Source organism: Tiliqua scincoides, chromosome 3 (genome assembly GCF_035046505.1).
Source record: "Tiliqua scincoides isolate rTilSci1 chromosome 3, rTilSci1.hap2, whole genome shotgun sequence".
NCBI classification, from domain to species: Eukaryota; Metazoa; Chordata; class Lepidosauria; order Squamata; family Scincidae; genus Tiliqua; species Tiliqua scincoides.
Window position 1 is genome coordinate 121,051,386 of NC_089823.1, and position 23,693 is coordinate 121,075,078.

Consider the following 23,693-nt stretch of genomic DNA (forward strand, 5'->3'; position numbering starts at 1 on the left):
ATTTCTCTCATGTTTTTTTCTTTTCCAGAATGCCCTCCATACATTCAATGAATGCATGAGGGGGAGCAGGCATGCATCCACTAATCACATGGAGAAGCCCTCAGAATATGTAGCTCAGCCCACTGCCCGCAAATACAAAATGTTTAGTCCCTCAGTGCATGGCCAAAGGTCAGGTTGGGATCAGGAACATGGCTAATGGGCATGACCTCACCTTCCCCCTTGGGGGTCTACTGAACACATTGGTGTGTTCTGGCAAGGGCTTCAGACTGCTAGCAGTAAACACCCTCTTCCTAAATTAAATGGACCATTTAATGCTGTAGTTACTTTTTCTAGCTGAATGTGCACTGGGCTTCCTCAATACACATTTTACGATTGCAGTTTGGCGTCCAAGGAGCCATTTTGACATTATCTTGAGCAGTGTGGGAACCACTGTGGCTCTTCATCATGTTAGCAATGCATTCTCTCTTGTCTGCAACATTTAGCTGCTCTTGTCTATAACAGTTATTAGAAAACATTCCCGATAACTCACAGCATCCTGTTTTGCACCTTTTAGTCAATAATACAACTTGAAGAGGAACAAGCCCATAGCCACAAGACAGCATGAGAAAATGCTCACAGCTGAAGAAATTGGAAGCAAACCCTACACTCCTGTTTCTTACAACTATGAAGCAATTGTGTCCTCCTTTGATAGAGGCCTTTAACCTTATTTTAAAGATCTCTTTCAAGCCAGTGGAAAACTACTTTAAGCTCTAGGCTTGTAAATCTCACAAAGGAAAGCACTGCAGGAGGGCAACCGTTATCACGTCAGCATCTGTTTTTGCAGCAGAACTGTAGGTCAAGGCCAGGAGAATTAAAGTGGCCTTCATTTCTTATCAGTTCTGTTGTCATCAATGTGAATGCCAAGCACTGCCTTGGATCACTCATCTCAAAAACCACGGGTTTTTTTGTAAAACATTATTTTTGATGTCAGTAAGAGGAACACTGCAGTTTAATGCATTAAACTACAACTTTAGATAGATTTTAAGGACAGGAACTTCCAAATTACACAAATTCTCCACTTGCATTGGCATTCTTCCGTCTCGGAAGACTATGGTATCGCGCTCTGAATGGTGGTTCTGGAACTGGTGGTTCTCCACTGCAGCAGCAGCCAATGACAAAGCATAATTTATCTTACAGAGTGGACTTTCACAATAGTGTAGGGGTGTTAAAAACCAGGCCCGGGGGACAATTCTGGCCCTTGAGAGGATTTTATACGGCCACCAAAGTTCCCCAGCCTCTCAGGGCTAAAAATAGACCAAATGACGCACTTCCAGGTATGTACCACATTTTGGCACTAGAGATGCAGAATGTAATGCAGTGTGATGTATAGAAATCATTCCATTGCATTACATTCAGCACCTCTAGTGGTGGAATGAGACATATATCTATGTTGAGGGACCTGGAATATAAACATAATGTTACACTTAAAATGGAGTAAAAACTGAGACAAAAGTTTGAGATTTGTGTTGTAGGTTGCTTTATTTTTTCAAAATCCATTCCTCCCTTTTCCTGTGCAAATCAATTTTGCCCTCTGCTCCCGTCCTTCTTCCACCCCCACACACTTATTGTATTCAGTCCAACTCTCAGCAGACTGGTCCTCCATGTATTTATTACTTATTTATTTTTCAGCCCTCGACACTGTGTCAGACACATGATGTGGCCCTCATGCCAAAAAGCCTGGACACCCCTGCACTAGAGAGTGGGAAGAGACAAGCAGGCAGAACACTTCCTGGGTCAGCTGGGAGTTGCCCTTTTTAAGGAGTGTCTACAGAGGATCAGAGGCATTAGGTGAGATGACGTGGGTTGTATCAGTAGCACAGTTGAAGGGAGTGAGAGGCGGTGGATTCAGGGCAGAGCTGCATTATGGCTCCAGGCACTTTTGCCTTCATAAGCTCATCCCACCATAATAATATTAATATTAGTTTTGATATAATTTTAAATATTTCAACATTTTATTTCTTTCTGTTTTAGGCAAAAATTAATAGATTTTCATGGTTCCCAAAAGCGTCATTTTTTTTCTGATGTGATTAAAAAAACACATTTTATTCTACCCTAAAAGTTCAACTTTTTTCTTCGAAACTTTTTTCTTCGAGTTTTAAAAGAGGTTAAAACATTTCTGTGGGCCTCTAAAAGTATCATGGGCCCTATGCACTGTGCCTAATGCATGTCAGCTCTGATTCAAGATGCCCTCCACGCCAATCCTGATGCCACCTCCACCTCCCTCTGGCCTGCCACAGATGCAACCTGCACTGATTTGTTTCCTGCCTGCCAAAAGAGAGTGGAAAGTGCATCACCCTCTTCCTTACCTTGCTCCTGGCAAAGTTTCATCAGGTGTGGAGGAGCAGGACTTCCTGTTTGATTTACAGGGACTGCACAGATGAAGGAGTGCCTTCATTCACACTGTTTTCAAACCATCCCTTTTCAACCACTGTGACGTGGCATGCTGGCGTGCCGCAGATGGTCTGCAGGTGTGCTGCAGGAGTTTGGGGGAGGATCACTTGTTAGTAGAGGGATGCGAGCCCCTGCTGTCTGTGCAGTGTGCCTTGTCAATGGTAAAAAAACCGATGGTGTGCTTTAACAATTTTAGTGCCTTGTGAGTGTGCCATGAGATGAAAAAGTTGAAAATAGCTGCTTTAAACCAAAATGGAAGTCCTACACTTCTGCAACTGAAGGAGCTGTCTGAGGAGCATGGTAAGTGGCTGATTTTGTGTGTGTGTGTGTGTACAGGTGATGAACCATGAAGCAGTGTTCCAGGCGCATAATCCCTGGAGAGAACAGTGCTATGAGTATTGGAAAATTCAAGTTTTTTCCCGTGTCCTCCAACTCCTTTTTTTCCGGGATTCAGTTATGTGTCAGTCTGTTAAGAGACATGAACTTACACACAAAATACACCACCACATCTACAGTAAGCTGTTCTTAGAGTGTGCTCTACCAGAAAAACTGGGATTGTCCCTGGTAAACAGAAACCATTGCAGCACATGGGTTACCCTTATAAAGCTGTCTGAGGTTACAACATGCTATTACACAGCAGGGATCTTGATTACCTCATAAAGATAAAATCCATAGAACATTTTGTATACTGAAAATGGTTAGAACAACAGCCACCACTTATTTATTTATTTATACTCAGTCTTTCTCCCCGAAGGGCACCCAAGGGCACTTTTACCACTAACGGTTCAATTGTTTTATGTATTCAGTTGGAATTTCCTACCTACCCAGCCAGCAAAAAACAACATCTAGAACTAAGTTAACAGGGTCAGCAGCAATTGGGGGGGGGGGGGCTGGAGTGAAGCCTTGTGCTGGCCCTACATGGCATGCTTAGGAGCATCTACACTATCACATATTTTTACCTTTTTTTGGATTCTGGGAAAAGTAAATAGAGAGTAGATGTATACTCTTCCCTGACTTGTGAACTCAACCCATCCCCTTCCTTTCCTCAGACTTATGCCAGCAAAATAGGTGATCAGGTGGCCAACCAGGAGGTAAGTAAAAAAGATTTTTACTTACCTCTTGCTGGCTATCCAATTCCCCCCCCCCCCCATATAATGCAGAACATGCTCCATCAGCACAGATACATGGTGAAAGATGGTGGATGAAAGGACTGCAGCAGCTGAGGGAAGTGCATCCACCAGTTCTTCCACAGTCATTAACAAATTGACATGCTCAACTGAGAGAGTCACTCTGTCATCATCTCCTTCCACCCTTTTAATTTGAAAATGCAGAACCCTAGATCTAGGCCAGTGGTTCCCAAACTGTGGGTTGGGATCCACTGGTGGCCCATGACCTGATTTTTGGTGAGTCACCAAAGGGTGATGGGAAGATCAGATAACTAGTTGCCTCAAGCCTCAAGCCCTGAAGTTATTCAAAAATCAGATACTGTAGCTGCTAACTGCTCTGCAAGGAGCTAAGCTGCTGCAGTTGGCAAGCATATGTAAATATAGGGAGATAAATGTTTATGGGTCTTTCTGGTTGTTATTACTTATAAATCAATAAATAAAACATTATTTATTTCTAGATTCCCTTTTCTAAAAAAAAAGTCTGATAAACCTAAGTGGGTCCTGATAGAGCAGCGATTTTCAACCCTTTTCATCTCATGGCACACTTAGTAGTTGGCAACCTTCAGTCTCGAAAGACTATGGTATCGCGCTCTGAAAGATGGTTCTGGAACAGCGTCTAGTGTGGCTGAAAAGGCCAATTCGGGAGTGACAATCCCTTCCACACTGGGAGCAAGTGCAGTCTGTCCCTGGCCTGTCTCCCTGGCTATGGGCCTTCCTTCTTTGCCTCTTAGCCTCAGACTGTTGGCCAAGTGTCTCTTCAAACTGGGAAAGGCCATGTTGCACAGCCTGCCTCCAAGCGGGCCACTCAGAGGCCAGGGTTTCCCACTTGTTGAGGTCCACTCCTAAGGCCTTCAGATCCCTCTTGCAGATGTCCTTGTAGTGCAGCTGTGGTCTACCTGTAGGGCACTTTCCTTGCACGAGTTCTCCATAGAGGAGATCCTTTGGGATCCAGCCATCATCCATTCTCACGACATGACCGAGCGTCTCTGTTTCAGCAGTGCATACATGCTAGGGATTCCAGCACGTTCCAGGACTGTGTTGTTTGGAACTTTGTCCTGCCAGGTGATGCCGAGAATACATCGGAGGCAGCGCATGTGGAAAGCATTCAGTTTCCTCTCCTGTTGTGAGCGAAGAGTCCATGACTCGCTGCAGTACAGAAGTGTACTCAGGACGCAAGCTCTGTAGACCTGGATCTTGGTATGTTCCGTCAGCTTCTTGTTGGACCAGACTCTCTTTGTGAGTCTCTTTGTGTGACACACTCTCTTTGTGTGTCGGCATGGCACACTGGCAAGGCACTAAAATTGTCAAGGCACACCATCAGTCTTTTGTCAACTGACAAGGCACACTATGCTGCTGTGGGGGGTTCACATCCCTCAGTGGCCCTATTAAGAAATGATATTTTAAATAAATAAATAAATCCATCAAACTCCCACAGCACACCTGTGGACTGTTCACAGCACCCCTGTGTGTCACAGCACACTGGTTGAAAATTGCTTCTGTACAGTGTCATTTTAAAAAGTCGGTCCTGGTACTAAAAAGTTTGGGAACCACTTATCTAAGGGTTTGTACAGTGCCTATGTATTCACAAGGAGCCCAGTTGTAGACAGGAACAGCAGCCACTGTTGGCACGGTTCTGTGCCAATCTGAGGGCCACCTTCTTCTCCTCCCCTTTCTTTAAAGGGAAGGCGATGAGGACAGCCCTCAGATCAGCAGGGAACAACGCATCGAGTGGAAGAGCTCCTGCAGCCACTGTCTAACCTTGTCTGAGGACTGCCCTTCTCTCTTCCCCTTTAAAGAAAGGGGAGGAGAAGAGAGCAGCCATCAGAACAGCTGGATAACTGGTCAGAAACAGCATCCTCCTCCTCCAATTTTGCAGGAGGCGCACACTGCTTCTAGGTCCAATGGAGCTTTTCACTCTGCTGCTAAGTGGCATGAATGGCTCCATGGGAGCTTTTTCACACCGCTGGAAGCAGCATCCAGAAGGCAAGTGGTGCTTGCTTCATGGGCATCTTCCAGGGGTGGAAAAAAGGCTCTGATGGAGCCTTCTATACCACTAGCAGTGGCGTGGAAGGCTCCATTGGAGCCCGGGCAGTCTCCTCCCTCCTCCCTTTTTCTTCAAAGGGGGAGCAGAGGAGGAGGTGGCACGGATGTAATTGCAGTGACGATGATGTCACTGCAATTACTTCCAGGTTGGGGGGCGGCAATTGGGGAGTGGCCCCTGGTGGGAAAACTGTCAGGGGCACCACTGTGACTGCTACCCAACCTGGTCAACATCTGATGCCACCCCATGCTCAAGTGAGTAAATGAGACCATTACTCAAAAGGTGTGGCGGTTAGTGGTGACCAGTATATAAATTCTTTCTTCCTGATCAGAATGTTCCAGTTGTAGGCAGACCTAATTTTAGACCAATTACCTGTCTGCGACAAGTCATCAGCCTCTTATCAAAATCAACTAATCAGACATTGCTACAGATAATCCATTTTGTTCTATATCAGACATTAGATTTGTGACTCATAAAAGTGAAAATAGCCCACCAACCACATATAGCATTCTGTGTATGGTTGGCAGCCTCCTTTTGCAATCCAAAAAGAAATCATTGGGTCAGCATACATGTCTGGTGGGCTGTGTTTAGTCTGTGGACCACCATTTTTTTCTAACTCTCCTGTATACATTTTCCAGAGGGACTTCGATAATCTGCTTTAGCTGGCCTTTTTCCACAGGTGGTACAATTTACTCTATTAGAAGCTTCCAGATGAGTTTGGAATTTGAGCTTTCTATCTAAATTGAGTCCAGGAATATCCTCTCTGTAGCCTTAACATTTTTGATGTGTCAGATTGCATTACAGTTCTTCTGCTGCCTCCCATCATGTTATTCTTCAGCTCACAGTAAAGCCAATAGGAGCTGACATAACAAGATGATGTGATCTAAGAGATTTCTTGCTATGAAATGCAATGGAGTGGAAATTTGGCACATGGCAGCCAATACATGAATATCTGTTTCCAAGGAATCAGATACATAGAATAAGAAGAGCAATAAAAGATGCTCAGGAAAGACTTAGGAACATTATATTTCAATTTACAAATTCTAGCATACCACTTAGCTGAAATATTGTAGATAGGATGCAATATAAATACATAATTCATTGAATCATAGGTTCATGCACAGTTGCTAAACTAAACTAGTAGTCAACGTGTTCCAATCTAATAGCTTTCTCAAGGGAACTCTGGAAAATAGAGTTTTGTGTGCTTACTGAAAATACCCTTAAAGATTGTTGTGCATCATAAAATTACAGTTCCTTGAGTTCCCTTGGGGATAGGGAAGATAGCACTGTTGCCTCCCCTATGGGAGGAAATAGCATTTCCTCTAGGAGGAAAACTATGGTCAGTTGAGGGAAACAGAGACCGGATCAGATTGGGCACCTCGCTTTATGGGAGGAAAGGTGGGATATAAATGGGATATAGACAATAAAATACATTTAGAAAAGCAGATCTGCCTTTGTTCCAGCAGTGCATCAAGATTTCCAACTCTCCTGTTACGTGTTCCTAGCTTCACTGTGTTCCCTGCCCCTTGAGCAAATCTTTTTTTTGGTGAGGTGGAGGGGTAGGAAATACCGCCCTGTCCACATGCATGCTCAGGCAGGGCTAACTTGTGACACTCCCCTCCCCTTTCGGCACACATGGGTGATTTGCTGAACCAGGACTTGTTGTGAGCAAACAGACAGGTATTCCTTTAAGGGACCTGCTGGGGCCCAGTTTCATTGTTGTTGTGAATGTGAAACTCACCTTCCTGCCCTCTCTATGCATAGTCTGATGCTTTGCTGGTCGCCCTGATGATGGGCCTGGGAGGAATTTTTTTGCCACTTCTGGATTGGCTCGGGGAACGTGATTTTTTTGCCTATCCCAGACTATGTGTTTCTTGTGGGCAATGCCAGGCTGACATTACTAGCAGAATTGTGCAGGTAGCAATGAGAGATAGGGATCTAAAGGTGTCTGTCCTTAGGTAAGCAAGAGTTATGAAGGGCAGCCAGAACCAGTTCCAAGTGGCTTCCTGGCACTGGGTTGCAGGCTGACAGACCCTCAGGTTTGAATTGTAAAGTCAGCCATAGTGACCTTCTGGCACAAGGCTGGCAAGGCAATTCTGCTTACTTGACCGTTATTAAGGGTTGGCTGTGAAGAAGCTGAGAGAGCCTCGAGGTGATCTTAGATTCTGAACCAGGACAGCTATGCCCAAAGAAGAAACGCAGAGCCCAATTCTGAGCTCCTGTGGTGTGCGGCTGCGGCAGCACCAAAAAATGGCTGCTGCTGCATCCTGCACTTCCACGGCAGCCACAGGTGGCACCTTGGGAGAAGGGGACCCACAATGGGGCTACCAAAAGGTCTGCAGTGAAGTAAAAGCCTTCATGTCAGGTGCCAAGACTGACAAGAAGGCTCAGGATCCGGTGGAGTGTTGCTCCACTGGTCCCACTTCAACTCCCTGCCCACTCCCTCCCCCCAGCACGCCTTCCCCTGCCCCACCTTCCCTCATCTTGTCCTGTCCTGTCCTCTCCCCACCCTCCGCCCACCTCCCCGGAACGCCTCCTCCCCGCCTCCCCCCCACCCTTGCTTTCCTCTGCAAGTCTTGGCGGTCTGCTTGCCCGGCGTTAGAGCTCACCTTATGGAATGTTTGCGAAGGTGCGCGCCAGCAGTAAGGATTGAGCTCTCAGATTTTCACAGCCTCTTCTACACAGCTGAGGTTGACCATCTGGGCAGGACTCGCTGCACACTAACACATGTGATGTGATGTAAATACTGTTAATAATGTACTGACTTAAAGAAATGTGGCCCTTAAATTTTCTCCAAGATTCATGTCACATGTGTTTATTGTGGGGGGTACCACTGCAATGAGATACATGCTGATGGTGATTATAAATGGAAAAGTGAGAAGTGGTGAGTGGAGGAGGAAAGAGGAAAGAATATCTCCTTTAGCTGGTATTTCATATGTATCAGTGTATTAACATATTTATAGTTCAAATAAACAAAGGGTTAGAACATTTGAGTCTACATGTTGACAGCAGTTAAATGGTTCAAGGAAAAAAATAATCCTAGAACTTCCACTCCTGTTGCAACTGATATTAATATGAGTGGCGTGACACCTGGATACTGTTTTGTTCCATTAAAAGTCAACATGTAGATTTGAAGTTCATCCCCAACTGTGCTTAAATATAGTTTTGTTTCATTTTTCATTCTGAAGAAAGCACTGACATTAAAATCAAATGACAGTAGTGAATATTTTTAATAGATCCCACAATTCATGTCTGGTTGCTGAAGAGAAACACAAATGAAATCATTATGAATTTGTGTTATAACTTGACTCTCACCAACTGTTTGCAAAGCAGCCAGTGGCATCACCATTACTGTAAAAATAGATTGAACCTACATTAATAAAGTTCCCTAAAAAGCACAGTGGGCTGGCAATGCCAATTTCTACTTAGTCTCCTAAAGGGGAAGCTTTAATCAACACGATCACAACTGTCAGCTTTTTTCCATTTATCATGGGTTGTGTTTTTTGTTTTTTTTTACAGCCCTTAGACTGCATATACTTAAATAGTTAATTAGGCATAAAGCTCATTACCTGAAGATGCAGTTTTAATAAAGGGCGCATAGCAAATATTGGCCTTCCCATAGATCACTTTCAAGTGAAGATGTGAGGTTTGCTGCTTTGCTAACAGCCTTTTCGGTGTCAGTTCCAAAAATGAGATAGTTTAATTCTTAGGTTTATCTGGCAGCAAGGAGTTCTCAGACAAATCACTGGTAGCTGTAAATGGGAGTTCAGAATATTTCCTCTAATGAGTGGCATTTTTTATCTGTTTCAATGTGTAGCATCTCACTTGCTAAAGGCTCAAGGTGATTAAAAGATTTAAGGGAGATAAATTATGGTCTGTCTATCTCCAGGTCTCAGCAGTCTGTCATAGTCTCCTAACATTTTGTCCTGCTTCATAATTATCAAGAAACAAGAACCTGGGCTACAGCTATACAGATTGGGGCTAGTTTGATTATGGGGCTAACCTCTAGGGGTCACAGGGGTCAGCATTTTACCTCACCCCCTCATAGCACGAGGACCAAGCTTTATGTAGGTAGCTCATTAGCAGCCCAATCCAATCCACACTTTCCTGGGAGCAAGCCCCATTGACTCAAATTGGACTTACTTCTGAGTAGACATGCATAAGATTGGGCTGTAAGGTTGCAATCCTAACCACACTTTCCTGAGAGTAAGTCCCATTGAACAAAATAGAACTAACTTCTGAGTAGACCTGGTTAGGATTGTGCACTAAGGGTGCAATCCTAACCTCCCATTAGGCTGGTGCAGATTTGTGCCTGCCTAGGGGTTCACAAACATGCCACAAAGCACATTTGAATCTTCTTGGGAGCAAGCCTTCTTGGCGACCTATCTGCATCCAGCCTCCATGGGGGCTTGCTGAGCAAGCCCTGCATCAGCCAAGCTCAGCCAACACAAGGCTCTGGGGTGGGCAGGGAGGAGGAGGGGAGAAGTTGGGAGGGAGGTGTTCTGGGGTGGGGGAGGGCAGTCCCAGGGGCAGGCGGGGAGTGGGAGGCGGGGCTGGGATCTGGCTGTTATGCCAAAACCCAACCCCTGTTCTGGAGCAGTGCAAGCCGTTCTGCTCTCCTCAGACTTGTGCCACCTCAGGAGCTGGTGCAGGTCCAAGGAGACCAATAGGGGCTGCAGTGGCTTACCCAGGGGTAAGAGGAAGAGTTTCTCTTTACCTCTGGCTGAGCCACATTGGCGACCTATCTCATGCTGGATACAGTGCAAGCCTCCTGGCCTACCTGTTCCAGCTCAAGATAGGATTGTGCTTTAAAGCTGCTATGGTGATAGGGTGGGACTTAGGCCACTTTAGCTGACTGCCTCAGTGTCCTCCCTGCACTTGACATTGGCTGCAATTGGCCTGTCCCACCAAACCATGAGGTCAACTTGGAATTAGCTGGACAGCTGAGGGGACTGAGAAGGCATGTTTTTGCTATCTTCCTTGATTGGCGCAGGAGGTTGTTTTCATTCTTATTGTTATTCTTATTTCCTACTTACGTCTCAAGTGTTTTTCTTAGACAGGTGGTCATTAGTAGGTATGGTGCAGGTAGGGATTAGGTTTAGGGATCAATGTGCATCCGGACAAAGAGAAGGTTGAGAAAGGGGGGCAGAACCGATCCCAAGCAGCATTCCCCCAAGCGGTTTGGGGGATGGTGGCTGGGAACCCCTTGTCCATGGATTGCAAAGCCAACCTAAAAGCCTACTCAGCTTGGGAAGGACAGTGCTCTTGCCAACACTGCTCCTTCACGTGTACATGTGTGTCCTACACGTGTCATGCGCACATAGACAAACAATGAAAACTGGGGAAATTAGCAAGCAAGAGGTCAAATTTAGCAGTGTGACAAGGTATGGGATAGTTGACATTGATGAATGGTGCAAAACAATCTCAAAATGCCTCAAAATTACAGTAACCACGAGACAGAGCTTTTCAGAGAAGATAAAGAGTTTATTGAAGAAATATAACAATGTAATTTCACATGAAAATTTCAGGTCCGTTACAGAAGAGAGATACTTGCAAATATCTGTGTTTGGACAGCAGGAGCTGGTTGGAAAGGTGGCTAAATCTTTTGGGGGAAGAGAGAGAGAGAGAGAGAGAGAGATCAAAAGGGGAGGGGTGTAAGATATCCTTGTCTGCTGGTTGTGGCTTGAGTGCAAAGTCCTCCCTGAGCAAACAAGGCAGGATTGCAAAGTTCCCAGGTTCTTAGTAAAGAGAGAGAGCTGGCCCTCATCTGCTAGTTTCTGAAATGACAACAATCTGCTTCCAGAGCAGGGAAGTTATAGGACTTTTCACAAAGGAAACAAAAGGAATTTTGGCAGGACAAAGGAGTTTAGAGAGCTTCTTGAGCTATGTATTTTGAGCTTCCTGGCCTTGACTGAGGTTTTCTAGGGAGACACAAAAGAGCTTGATGGACCATCTAGGCTTCAGGTTGGGCCAAATGTGGCTCACCGGGGGTCTGGAGGACCTGTGTTGCACTAAATCCATGGATGAAAAATCTGCAGATAAGTAGGCTCTACCTGCAATTTAATATTCAGGTAGGACTATGTGCTTGCTGGTTATCCTTTTGTCAGACCTCAAGCACCCAGATTTAATCAACCACTGATGGGCCTTTCCGTGGAAGCCAGCAAAATCTCACCCCTTTTCAAAGATCAGGGAGGTTTGCCTGACTCTGAAACTAAGATGGAGTCAGTTTAAACTGCGCACGTTTGGGAAAGAGGGTGTCTCCAGTGCACTCCAGATCTTCCTCAGTCTCCTTGAGGGGTTGGCATGGATAAACTGTGTTTATGGAGGGAGATTGTCGGCCTAGGGCCAGGATGGGAGTACCCACAGTGGGAATAGCTGTACAAGGCTGTCTCTCCCAAGAAGGGGAATCTGCACTAAAAGGAGGCGGAGTGTAGTATAGGTAGGTCAGCTGAAGGTTTTGCATTATGCATTTATTAAACTGCAGCGCATTTAAAGCCAAATTGCTTGCTCATGCTTTATTGTGGGGGGAGGGGTCTCCTATGAAATAGACTGATTATCCAATTCTGTGCATGTCTTCTAAGAGGAAAGACCTATTGAGTTCAGTAGAGCTTATTTCCTAGTAAGTATGCTTAAGATTGCAACCTAATGGCTTCAATTTGAGTCACAGATGAGAAGGCACAAAACCTACTTCCCACTCCAAAATATTGGAATCACCAGAGAAAGGAGCAGGTTTAGCTTCCTTGATCCATGATCAGTTGTGGGGACATAGAAAGCAGATTTGGAAAAGCAAATCTATGAACAAAGCCTTTGCTCATTGACAGATGGTAGCACTGACTGGGCTGGAGAACCTCTCTCTCCCAACGTGTGCAGTGACTACTGATGAATGTCACATAATTAAGAACAGTAGGTCTTAAGCATTTCAGGTCATTTTGTGACATCTCTTAAGATCTCCATATATATAATAGACAGGCTCTAAGAGCTTCTAGAAATGGAACCCACATCAAAGAAATATATATAAAGAAAATGATCTTTAATCTGGAGCAAATGCAATATACATGCTTTCCTCTATACTTACTGTATATCTGTTAACTATGGGCATTTCGGTAGTGATGCCTCATAAACATGGATTTTCTCAACAGAGAACTGTGGGAAAACTGACTGAAAATGGGCCACATTTTTTAAGAGAGAGAAAGAGAGAGAGAGAGAGAGAGAGAGAGAGAGAGAGAGAGTGTTATATGTACTGCAGAGGTGTGGCAGAAAAACTGAAAATCATCAGATGTTTCTTCATGGAAGGAGCTCCAAAATTTGCTTCAAATTTATTTTCTTTTTGTCATTTTTCTACAAAGTGGGACTGTTGCATTGTCTCAAGAGTACCACAGAATGTGGAGGTTTAAAATCTTAGCATTTTAAGTGCCAGGTCCTTCTTGCTTCTTCCGCAGAGCGCACAATCCTGACCTGGGCTTGGGCTGGCGCAAGTCCCTTGCACTGCCCCAGGAGGGTCGGCACCTTTGCGCCTCCTCAGGAGGAAGCTGCATCAGCGCACGGAGATGCACCAGCACACAGAGGCTGAATCCAGCCTCCAGGGTGACTTCCTCACAAGTCTTGCGTCAGCCCAGCTGGGTTGACGCAAGCAGCAAAGGTAGGTGGGGGAAGGTGGGGAGGAGGCGGGAGGGAAGTGTTCCTGGGCGGGAGGGGAAGGGCGGTGGGCGGGCAGTGGGCGGCCCCAGGGGCAGGCAGGCAGGCAGCGGGAGGCAGGGCTCCCTCACCTCCTCAAGAGGTGACACAAGATCGAGGAGACCCATAGGCGCTAGCGGCCCTTACCCAGAGAAAGAGGAAATGTTTTCCCTTGCCTCTGGCTGAGCTGCTTATGGCCACAATCCTGCGCTGGATATAGCACAAGCCTCTTGGCTTGCCTGTTCCAGGGCAGGATAGGATTGCGCCCAGTGTGCCTAATTTTAAAATACACCATTTATATTGACAGCAGCACAGTAATATACTATTTTTCCAAGCATTCTCTGCAGACAGTTACTCCTGCACAAAGTGTGTTCCTCTTTTTTTTAAATCTAAATTATTCACATGGGATATTTTAAAAAGTGTTATCACTAATGTGAACTGTAAGCATGTAATTGATGAAATCTGCCTAAAGACCCCAAGGAAGATGATTTAAAATGGCAATTTGTTAGAATAATGCCTATTAGTGCTGATTTTCCCATGCTCCTACCAGTTAACCTAGCAGGCTCATTTATCATTGGATTCAAATTAACTCAGCCATACTCTGCCTTAACCTTCTGAGAGTTACTTGAAACCACATCTTGTCAAAATGAAATGATTACATACTGTACATTTTGCAAAAAACTACATCTTAGAAGTCACTGATTGAATTGCAAGTTTGAGAAGAGAAGTCAAAGGGTCATAGTAGTTCTTTAGCTACTTTTGAAATATTTACATGTTGTTTAGAATAATGATAATAGCTTATTTTTACTATATGAAAGTAGAAACCTGCTGACAAATGCATCCTATCTCCCTACATTAGTAACTGAGGATGATCAACCTGTAAAGGGTACCATAAGTGGCAACCAGTATTAGGGGGTTCTGCACTTCTAGATAGGAACAAGTGAAACCCAAGGTTAGACTATGCCAGGGCTTTTCAAACTGGGGTGTCACGACGCCCCAGCCTGTGGGCCCTGGCCCCTGCCTCCTTAAGGTGCGGGGGTAGCCTGGAGGCACGGAGGAGGCAGCGGCGTGATCCCCAGGATCCCCAGGATTGCGCCACTCATGGGGGCTGCAGGGGCTTGGGTACACATATGCTTTAGCGGAGGAGGGGCACAATTGCTCCTCATCTACTTTCACTGCTGCGGGGAGCTCTGCTGCAGGTCGCACTGGGCTCCCCGCACCCCCGGGAGGCTGCAGGGGCTTGGGTATGTGTCCCACCCAAGCAAGAACTTAGTGGCTCTCAAACTCTCCCAGAGAGTTTGAGAACCACTGGACTATGCTATATAGTTAGGCTGCGCAATTCCTGCTTGCATGTTCCACACTGCGCTGCTGCTGGTTTACTAACTCTGCTGCCTGTTTCCAGGTGGGATGCAAATGAACCACAACAGATAACAATAAGAATTGGTATTTAACTCATTATTTTACAGCCAAATCCTATTGGGCTGCCCCACTGGTGAAACAAGTATTCTGCCAGCACTTACTGACTTCTGGCAGTTATAAACACCCCTCTGACTGCATGTGGAAGAGCATGCTGTTGAAATGCCAACAAGAAAATTTCCTTTACGCACCTTCCCTGGCCCTGCTGAGGCAGTTATGTTCATGGGAGAGGTGGGGAGGAGGGTGAAATGAGGCAGCAAGAGGGCAGGGGGATGGTGGAAAGGGTCCAGGAAGGGGGCTGTTTTAGCAGCCGTGGCAAACACTGAATCCTAACCCTCTTCTTAGGCCTGATCCACTACCCGGGTCAAAGTGGACTTGCGCCAATGATTTTGATGGTGCAGGTCTGAATAGACCCCCCCCCCCCACAACAAATACTCCCTTACGCAAAGGAGTCCTCCATGACTGACCCATCTGCAGGATGCAGCTGTAGCCTTTTGGCACTGTTGCACTGGTGGGGGGGGGGGGATAGATGGAGCTCATAGGGCCCCTCATTGGGCTTATAGGGCCCAATCCTATTCAAATTTCCGGTGCTGATGCTGCCATGCCAACAGGGTGCATGGTGCATCCTGTGCTGAAGAGTAGTCATGGAAGCCTCCTCAAAGTAAGGAAACATTTGTTCCCGTACCTCAGGACTGCATATATATGTGCACACATAAATGTACACACAAATACATACAAACATAACATTATACGTATGTGCATATATTATTTAAAAAACAGAAAACAGCCAATTACAGACTTTGCCAGGATGTGATCTACTCAATGGTTACTTGGAACCAATAGCTTGCCTGGGTTCAAGTTACTCAGGTTTAGAAACTGTGCAACTGAAAGGGTCATATGCTCGTCATCACCCACCAGAAGGTATTGAATTATAGCATTCTCTGAAAGCCCTGTTTTAGCACTGAGCAAGGGAGAGAGAAATTGATGTCTTAGTGCTTGATATTTAGGACAGCACAGCACAATGTGTATAGATGATTCTACTTCGCCTAAGAAGCAGTTACACAAACGTTCTCCCCTGGAGGCATTTCTAAATCTGCCAAGTAGGTCATTAGAGGGGGTCACATTACAACATGCCAGGGTGAAAGCCCTCCTCTCCGGTGGGCATATTAGGAAGGACAGATATTTTGGTTGTTGACCAAATGTAATTTTAAGTTGGAAATTCAGCGGGGAACATTTTTTTTGTGCTGTGCCTAAAATCTCTTGCCTCTCTATGTCATGTAGTCTGGTTGTCATAAGCCTGATAATAACCTCAGGAGAGGGATCCCCTTGTAGATCAACCTCAAGTCCCATCTGTTGGGTTTTTTAATAGAATAGGGCTAGGCAAGGAGTTATCATTGGATCGACCAACAGCCCCTTTAGCAGCAAATCACGATCAGCCCTGAAAAAGACTTTGGCCCAGTATTTTAAAAAACTGGACCATGCATGTAGCTCCAATCTATGTTGACCTGACTCCAGGCAGAGTGCTGCATATGGAACACAATGCGGTAAGCCAAAAATTTTGTAAAGGAATTTAGACTGGACGCTTTCGACTGTATCATTTAATGCCGGCATCCATACAGGGATGCCATATAAAATTTGAGGTATGACTTTGGCATTAAAAGCTTGCAAAGCAGCTGGTACAAATGAATTGCCCCAAGAAAAGAAAAAACAAGTTATGGTTTGGACAGCTGGTTTGGATGAATTAATTGCAATCGAACGATGGGAGGACCAGGAATGCTTATAATGAAACCGAAGGCCAAGGTACTGGAATTTCCTGCCCTGCTGTATTGATTTTCCATTGAAAAGCCAAAACTGTGGTTTCCATGAGTTCCCAAAAACCACTATTTTGGACTTTTCATAATTTATCTGCAGAGAGTTAGTTGCAAGATATTCAATACAGGCTTTAACCAGTCTTCGTAGAGCTGATCTTTTGGTTGGTGGTGAATTGAGTAGCCCCATTGCAGGGCTACTCATTTTACCTGGGGGAAGGAGACAAAAGTCCCCTTCTCCCAAGGAGCTGCCGGTGGCTGCTCAAAGTGTGCAGGATGTGGCAGCAGCCATTTTTGGTGCCGCTGCAGCCGTGCACCCCGGGCAGCTCAGGAATAGGCTGTTAGACATCCTTCCCGCCTATGAAGCAGACCAGTATTAGGAGTGGTGTCAGGGGATGGACAAGCTGAACACTGAATGAGGGTCAATGCCCATTACTGAGCCAAGTTGATCCCTGGATGCTCAGTACTAGTGATAATATCTAGTGATCAATCATGGGGGGGGGGCAGTGCTGGGCTTTGATTCAGATTCCAGTTGTAGATGAGAGGGAATGTGGCAGGAACAGAGCTTCAGTACTACTTTGATAGTGAGAGCAGCATTATCATCAGCAGAAGCACTCAGGTCCTGCCTTCAAAACTTTTTCAAGGGACTTTAGCTAAGAAGAAGCATCTGGCTCCACAGGAGAGAAACTGAGAAATCTGCGGAGGGGCATTACTATCTAGGTCAGCATTTCCCAAACTTTTGGAGTCATGGAACGCTTTTCAGAAGAGAAATTTGTCAGGAGCACTATCATCGCCCTTATGCCCAAGTCACACATGTGCATTTTTGGCTGTTTTTACCTAACTGCATTTTTCAGGTTTGTCACAGGGTTGGGTTGGGCAAGTGGCATTTTCCTTTAAGAGAGATTTCAAGCTGGTTGTTAGATGGAAGACATGAGATTATCTAAGTGTGGTTAGTTAATTTGTAATATAAAACCTGGGTGTGGGTTCACAGAGAAGGAAGGAAGTTTGGGTTCCTGGTATTGCTCCAGAAGCATGTTAGAAGACAGCTGTTGGAGTATTATGCTGCTGACTATCCTGCAATTTTGGTAATTTAGTAACCTTACTATTGTGTGGATAAGCTAGGTAATTTTTCTTGTTTTGTATGCTACTGCAAATGCATGATACTATGGAGCAACAAGGGCTCCCTTAAGAACTAACCTTTTCTTGTAATAAAGTTCTTCTATTTTGAAGATTAAGTGCAATCCATTTAATTGACCAAGGGAATGTATTTCAAAAGAACCTGAGCACTTATGGTGTTATAAGCAGACCACATTATCCTCAAGGGTTAGGTGGATTAGGCTGGTTAAAGACGGTGTGAGTTGCATCCTGCCAGGGTTTGGAATTTCCCCTAATCTTTCCTTGACTCTCTGGGTGATAATCATGACAAAGTTGTTAGTCAATATTTTATCATGTAGTAAAAGCACAAATTATTTTTTGAATTCTAAATATCGTAGACAAATTTATACCAATAAATCCAGCCTAGGTCATCTCCTAGTCTTACCTGTGGGTTACTCAGAGGTCAGGGCAGTTCAGGCACGTTGGCAGCCTGGAGGATGTTCACAGTGGAAGATCTGTGAAGCATCTGAGGAACATTTTGAGTGACTGGAGATGGCTTACAAGCCTTTTAGAACTAAGTTTGTTTAAATTTGTTGGAGGCTTGTGGTAGAGTCTTCTGAGCATGCCTGTTAACTCCAAACTCAGAAGTGCCTCTTAAAATGACAGTGAACAGTATAAAATGTTGTCTGGCAGCAATGGAAACAGGGTGTTGTGCTGAGGTAAGCTGTTTGTGTTTTATATTGTTACTGCATTTTTTAAGAAGGTTTTTAAAAGTGCAGGTGCTTTTCTGCAGCTTTTTAAAGCAATTCAATGCAATATTCAATTATGTTGCTTTTGGGGAGTGATGGCACCCAATACTACATAAGCACCTTATTAATATCTTCAGAATCAGTGGCATGGCTCAGATTCTTTCCGACCTTGCAGTTGGGCTCCAGGGCAAGCTGCAGCTCCTTTTCACAAGCACCATTCTCCAAGTTTTACCCCCGACTTATCCAAGGGTCATGGAGCATTCTGTGATATCTTTTGCTGAGGTCTCGACTTATCTGTCATATCGCCTTATAGGCGAGTGTCTGTGATAGCTTAAATTTTGAGCTGCGCTTTATTTTTCCCATTGAAAGTCCTCCCTACCAGCCACCTTGCCACCACTGTCTATAATTACAGCCTTACCTGAGGCTTAAGAAGTGATTGCCACCCCTTTTTGGGTCTGCCTCTTCCCCTCCCATGGGTAACATAAAGACTTCCTTGGGTTCTGATCCCTTCCCCCTTTCCTTTGCCCTTCTCCTGGGCTGCCCTCACTCGGGTTGTCCTCCACACCAGGAACTGTCATGGGACCAGAGTTGTCCACCTTTTTCCCATCATGTTGGCTACCCAGCAGGAAGGACGGGATGCTCCTTCTGGCCCTATGGCAGGATGGGCACTTCTGGCTCTTGCTGGCCACTTGCGCTACTGCAGCCGTTGTGGCTGCCACATTTCTGTCGCTTGGCTGATCAGGGCCTGCTGTGGCTGCAGCTGCCTCTCTGTGCCAGCATGGTCTGGGCAGTGGGCACCTTCCCAGCGGCTTCAGCAAGATGTGGCCATGGCTTTTGTCCAACAGTAATACCTGCAGAAACCCCATAGCACTCAGTGATCTAGGCTCCCCAGTGGAACCCGGACGCTACTCAACACTTACTTAATCACCATTTATGGTTGTAGAAGATCACAATTTTGAGATCTTGTCACATTTATTTTCTTTCCAATCTCTTTGCTAGAACTGCTGATCTAGGTCAGTGTTTTTCACAAGGGTTGCCTGAAAGACGGTACGTAGTTCATGTTACAGTATGAGTATAATTCTATGCAAATTTACCTACCAAATACAATCTTTATTTTGAGCAAGCATGAATGTGCTTAAGGTACTCTAATATACCTTTTGTATTTACCTGGAATATTTTTAAATTTAACTTCCAATTTTTACTCCTTTGTCTTTTATTACAACCCACTCCAAAAGTTGTAAATGAAATGAGGTAAATTTTGTTAAACAAAGTATAAGAAGTTTCAACCTAGGAGTAAGTGGCAGGAGAAGACTACAGACCAATTTTAACTAAGTTTCCACACTCTAATGCAGTGGTGCTGGAATGACCTCCACTGCATCCAGCATAGGAAGGCAGATTGCTGGAGGTTTCCCTGTAAGGTAAGAAGACAGATGTCCCCTTCCTGCGGGGTAAGCACCAGCAGCCACTATGGGGTTACTTGGGCCTGCACCAGCAAAATTTCTGATGCAAGTCCAAGCAGCCTTGTGTTGGGAAAGCATGCCTGGGAAGGGGGATAGGATACAGTGAGAGCTGGCCCTGCTGATTCCGGCCCCAATCCGCCCTGTTTCGCAGATAGCAGGGGGAAGAGAAGGTGGCTGCTGACCAGAGAAAATCGCCTCATTAAGTTTTGGGAAAAGCAAGACTGGAACCAGAGATTGTTGGCTTCACAGTATAATTTCCAGGTATACCTGTTGTCCTATGAACTGTGAGAAACATGAGAGTGCTACCATCTCATTCAGTGGCACCCTTAATTTGTGGCACCCTTGTCCAAAAAGTTGGTGATCACTGCTCTAACTACTAATGCAGCATACTATGCTACCCATGTAGAGAATAAAGTTCAGTTCTGCCTAGAGATAGAGCTGTGTTTCTCAAACTGTGGGTTGGGACCCACTAGGTGGGTCATGAGCCCATTTCAGGTGGGTCCCCATTCATTTCAATATTTGATTTTTAATCTGTTAGACTTAATGCTACCATGGTATGTGACTGCATTTGGGGAAATGTTCTGAAAAGTGGGTCCTGATGCTAAAAGTTTGAGAACCGCTATACAGACAAATCCACACTGCAGGCACAGTTTTGTACAACTAGATTTTTAATTAGGACTTCCATCAAATTGTAAGCACTGTTGCAAGAATTCACTTTGGATTCTGAAACTGTCATTCAAGCTGTTAACCACAGGGGAAAATAACATCACAACTTCAACTCTTTTTATCTTCCCATCGCTCTTGCTCTAATGTTTCCACAATTTCACCCCAGTTGCAGACCCTGGTGGAGAGACACCAGGACCCTGCAGAAGCCTCTCTGAGGCTCCCAATGGGGGCAGAAACTGTGCTTCCAGTTTAACCTCACAGAGGTTTCTCCAATGTGTCCCTGGGTCACATGAGGCTCTGTGAACCTCAGGTGAGTGGGGGTGGGGTGGATTTCTGCATGGGGGCCTGCAGGAGGTGCCACTGTGGACCTTTGCCCCGGGCGCAGGACTGGGAAGGTTCGCTGCTGGTTCACCCAAAGTGAAATTTAAAGCAAATCTTCCTCCTCAGGAGAAATGTTTGAGAAATTTTGAGCAAAACTACAATAAGGCTATAAGATTAGAGAAATTGCCAGGGGAGTGGAAAGGGAAAGAAGATGTCATGACTGAAAAAAACATGCTCACCTGTGATTATTGCATATGCTATGTTATAATCATTAACATAACCATATTCATAATGTGAGTGGTTTTTGCTTATAATTATATTTAGCTGAAAAATAGGGCCATAAAGAGAGAAAATGGGGTCTGGTGAATATAGAGAACCAAAGTTTTGCAGAAGAACTTGTACTGTTGCAGACATGACCTGAAGAACAATGTTTGAAAAGTACTGTAAATGGCCATCAAGAAACAGTTGGGAAACTTGACCAAGAATTCTGCCCATGCAGGGAGGAAGATGGATAGTCATGCCTGAAGCATGCTTGGCAGTCATTGGGTGGGAGTGGATAATGCTGTAGACTACAACTGTCATTGTCCTGCTTTCTGTCTATCACTTCAGAGACCAACTACCAAGACAAGGACATGCTTGTATAAGGTGTTCTCTGCCAAGAGAAATGTATATATTCCCCCATGGTTATCACATGAACTTTTCCAGAAATGCCAAATGCCACCTCAGCTTCACTATAGTTTAGCCCTGAATGATCAGTAACTCAATCACAATCCACAGCCCTGCATTGGGCCCTGCCAAGTCTGACAACCAGGGCTGGTCTTAGGAGCTGCAGGGCCCAATGCAAAACATTTTTGCAAGCCCCTCCTATTTAACAGGATGAACAACAGTGGCAAGGCACCTGGTCATGGTGTCACCATCAACTGCTTCCAGGGGACCCGGTTTCAAGCCAGTTAGACCCAGGGGGAGAGGGACAGAGGACTTTCCAACAACAATGCTCTGCTTGCCTTGTGACGCTTTGGCAAGGAAGATTCTGCAGCATCAGCTACAGAGTGAGGTGATGGGTGCTCAGCTCACTGCCCCAGTGTGGGGCCCCTCCAGGAGCACGGTCCAATTTGGCCAAATTGCTCAAAATGCCCTAAGGCTGGCCTTGTTGACAACCCCCCCCCCCCCCGTTTCTGCTTTACTTGGCAATCATAAAAGCAGATAGATACTGAAATACTGGACAGATGCAGTATACATATGCACAGCTTAGCCAGTGACCAGTTTTATATGTCTAGTGTAGTTAATAAAAGGAAATGTATTTGGGATAATCATTTGCCTGTTATATGTCCTTGGTAATGAAATGCAAATGTAGCATTATCTGCATTGCTGCAAGTCAAGGCTCTTCTGGCCCACTGTGCAATTTAGAATTAAGAGCTAGTCACTCTTAATTTCATTCTGATTCATCCTTGCCAATTACTGTTTGCTGTTTATCTCTTGGTATGAACTATATCAGGGGTGTCAAAGATACGGCCCGCAGAGCCATTTGGGGCAGCCCCTGTGATCTGGGGGAGCTTTGGGGCTGCCCCACCCCCGCTCACTCTGACTGCGACCGGCAGCTTGCCCAGGCTCCTGCCGTGGCCAGAGGGGGTCAGAGGGAGATGCCATGGGGTGGTGGGGGAGGCAGGGGGTGCTATGTGGTAGAATGGTGTGTGGGGTGGGGGGGATGTGGGGGTGCTTTGTGGTAGAATGGTGTGGCGGGAGGTAGCAGAACGAGGGGGAAGCCTCAGCTTTTTAAAGAAACAGGAAGTGATGTCACAGGTGACATCACTTCCTGTGTTCAGGTCAATTCTGGGTGCCACATTTGGAGTTTGGTCCTCAGCAGGTGCCATGAATCCAATGTGGCCCCCAGGATGAAATGAGTTTGACACCCCTGAACTATATAATTCATTGATCTGAGTATGAACTATATAATTATGTAGTAGTACATTAGAACTACTTAAAATAATTTAAAGCAAAGCAGCATAACCAAATTCCATCAGTTTTTACATCAGTTTTTACTTTTCTTTCCACTTCATGAAACCACTGAATATCTTTACCTACCTTACTATCAGTTACTTTTGTAGTTTTATGGGATCAAAATCCACATGAATCCATGTTACAAATTGATTCAACAGTTTAGATGTTGGACTCCCATAGCTATACTCATTTGTTCATAGTTACCTTTCTACTACTTTATATGAATAGATAGATAGGATTGAACTTTTTTTCTTGCTTTTTTTTTTTTCCTCAAGTAAATGAGTGACAACAGATAATTTTGGGTTCACCACTTGGCTATTTGCCATTGGTTCCTACCCAATACCAGATTTTCCCATCCATTTTTTTTTCAAATGCAAGTTTTCTTATTCCAAAAGAACTGCAAAGTATGTTTTATTCTAACCACTGTTACAATGGATTAGGGCAGTGGTTTTCAAACTCTCATGGAGAGTTTGCACCTCTGTAAATTCTTGGTGGGGCGGGGGGAAGGCAGTGACACAATCCCCAGGATCGTGTCCCCAGGATCGTGTCACTCAAGGGGGCTGCAGGAACTGGGATGCACTCGCCAGTCTCTGCAGCAGCTTCTCCCCAGCCTGCAGAAAGTGAGAGTGATTGTGCTTCACTTCTGCAAAACTGGAAGTAGAGCAAGATTGCTCCACTTTCACTTCTGACGATCTGGGGAGGCCTGCAGATGCTGCCTCCTCACTGCCCCTGTCCCTTAAGGGGAAAGAAGTCAGGACCTTCAGGCTGGGGCATCGCGACACCTCAGTTTGAAAACCACTGGATTAGGGAATGATAAAATCATAGATTTGGAAAGGATCTTCAAGGCCATCTATGCCAACAGTAAAATC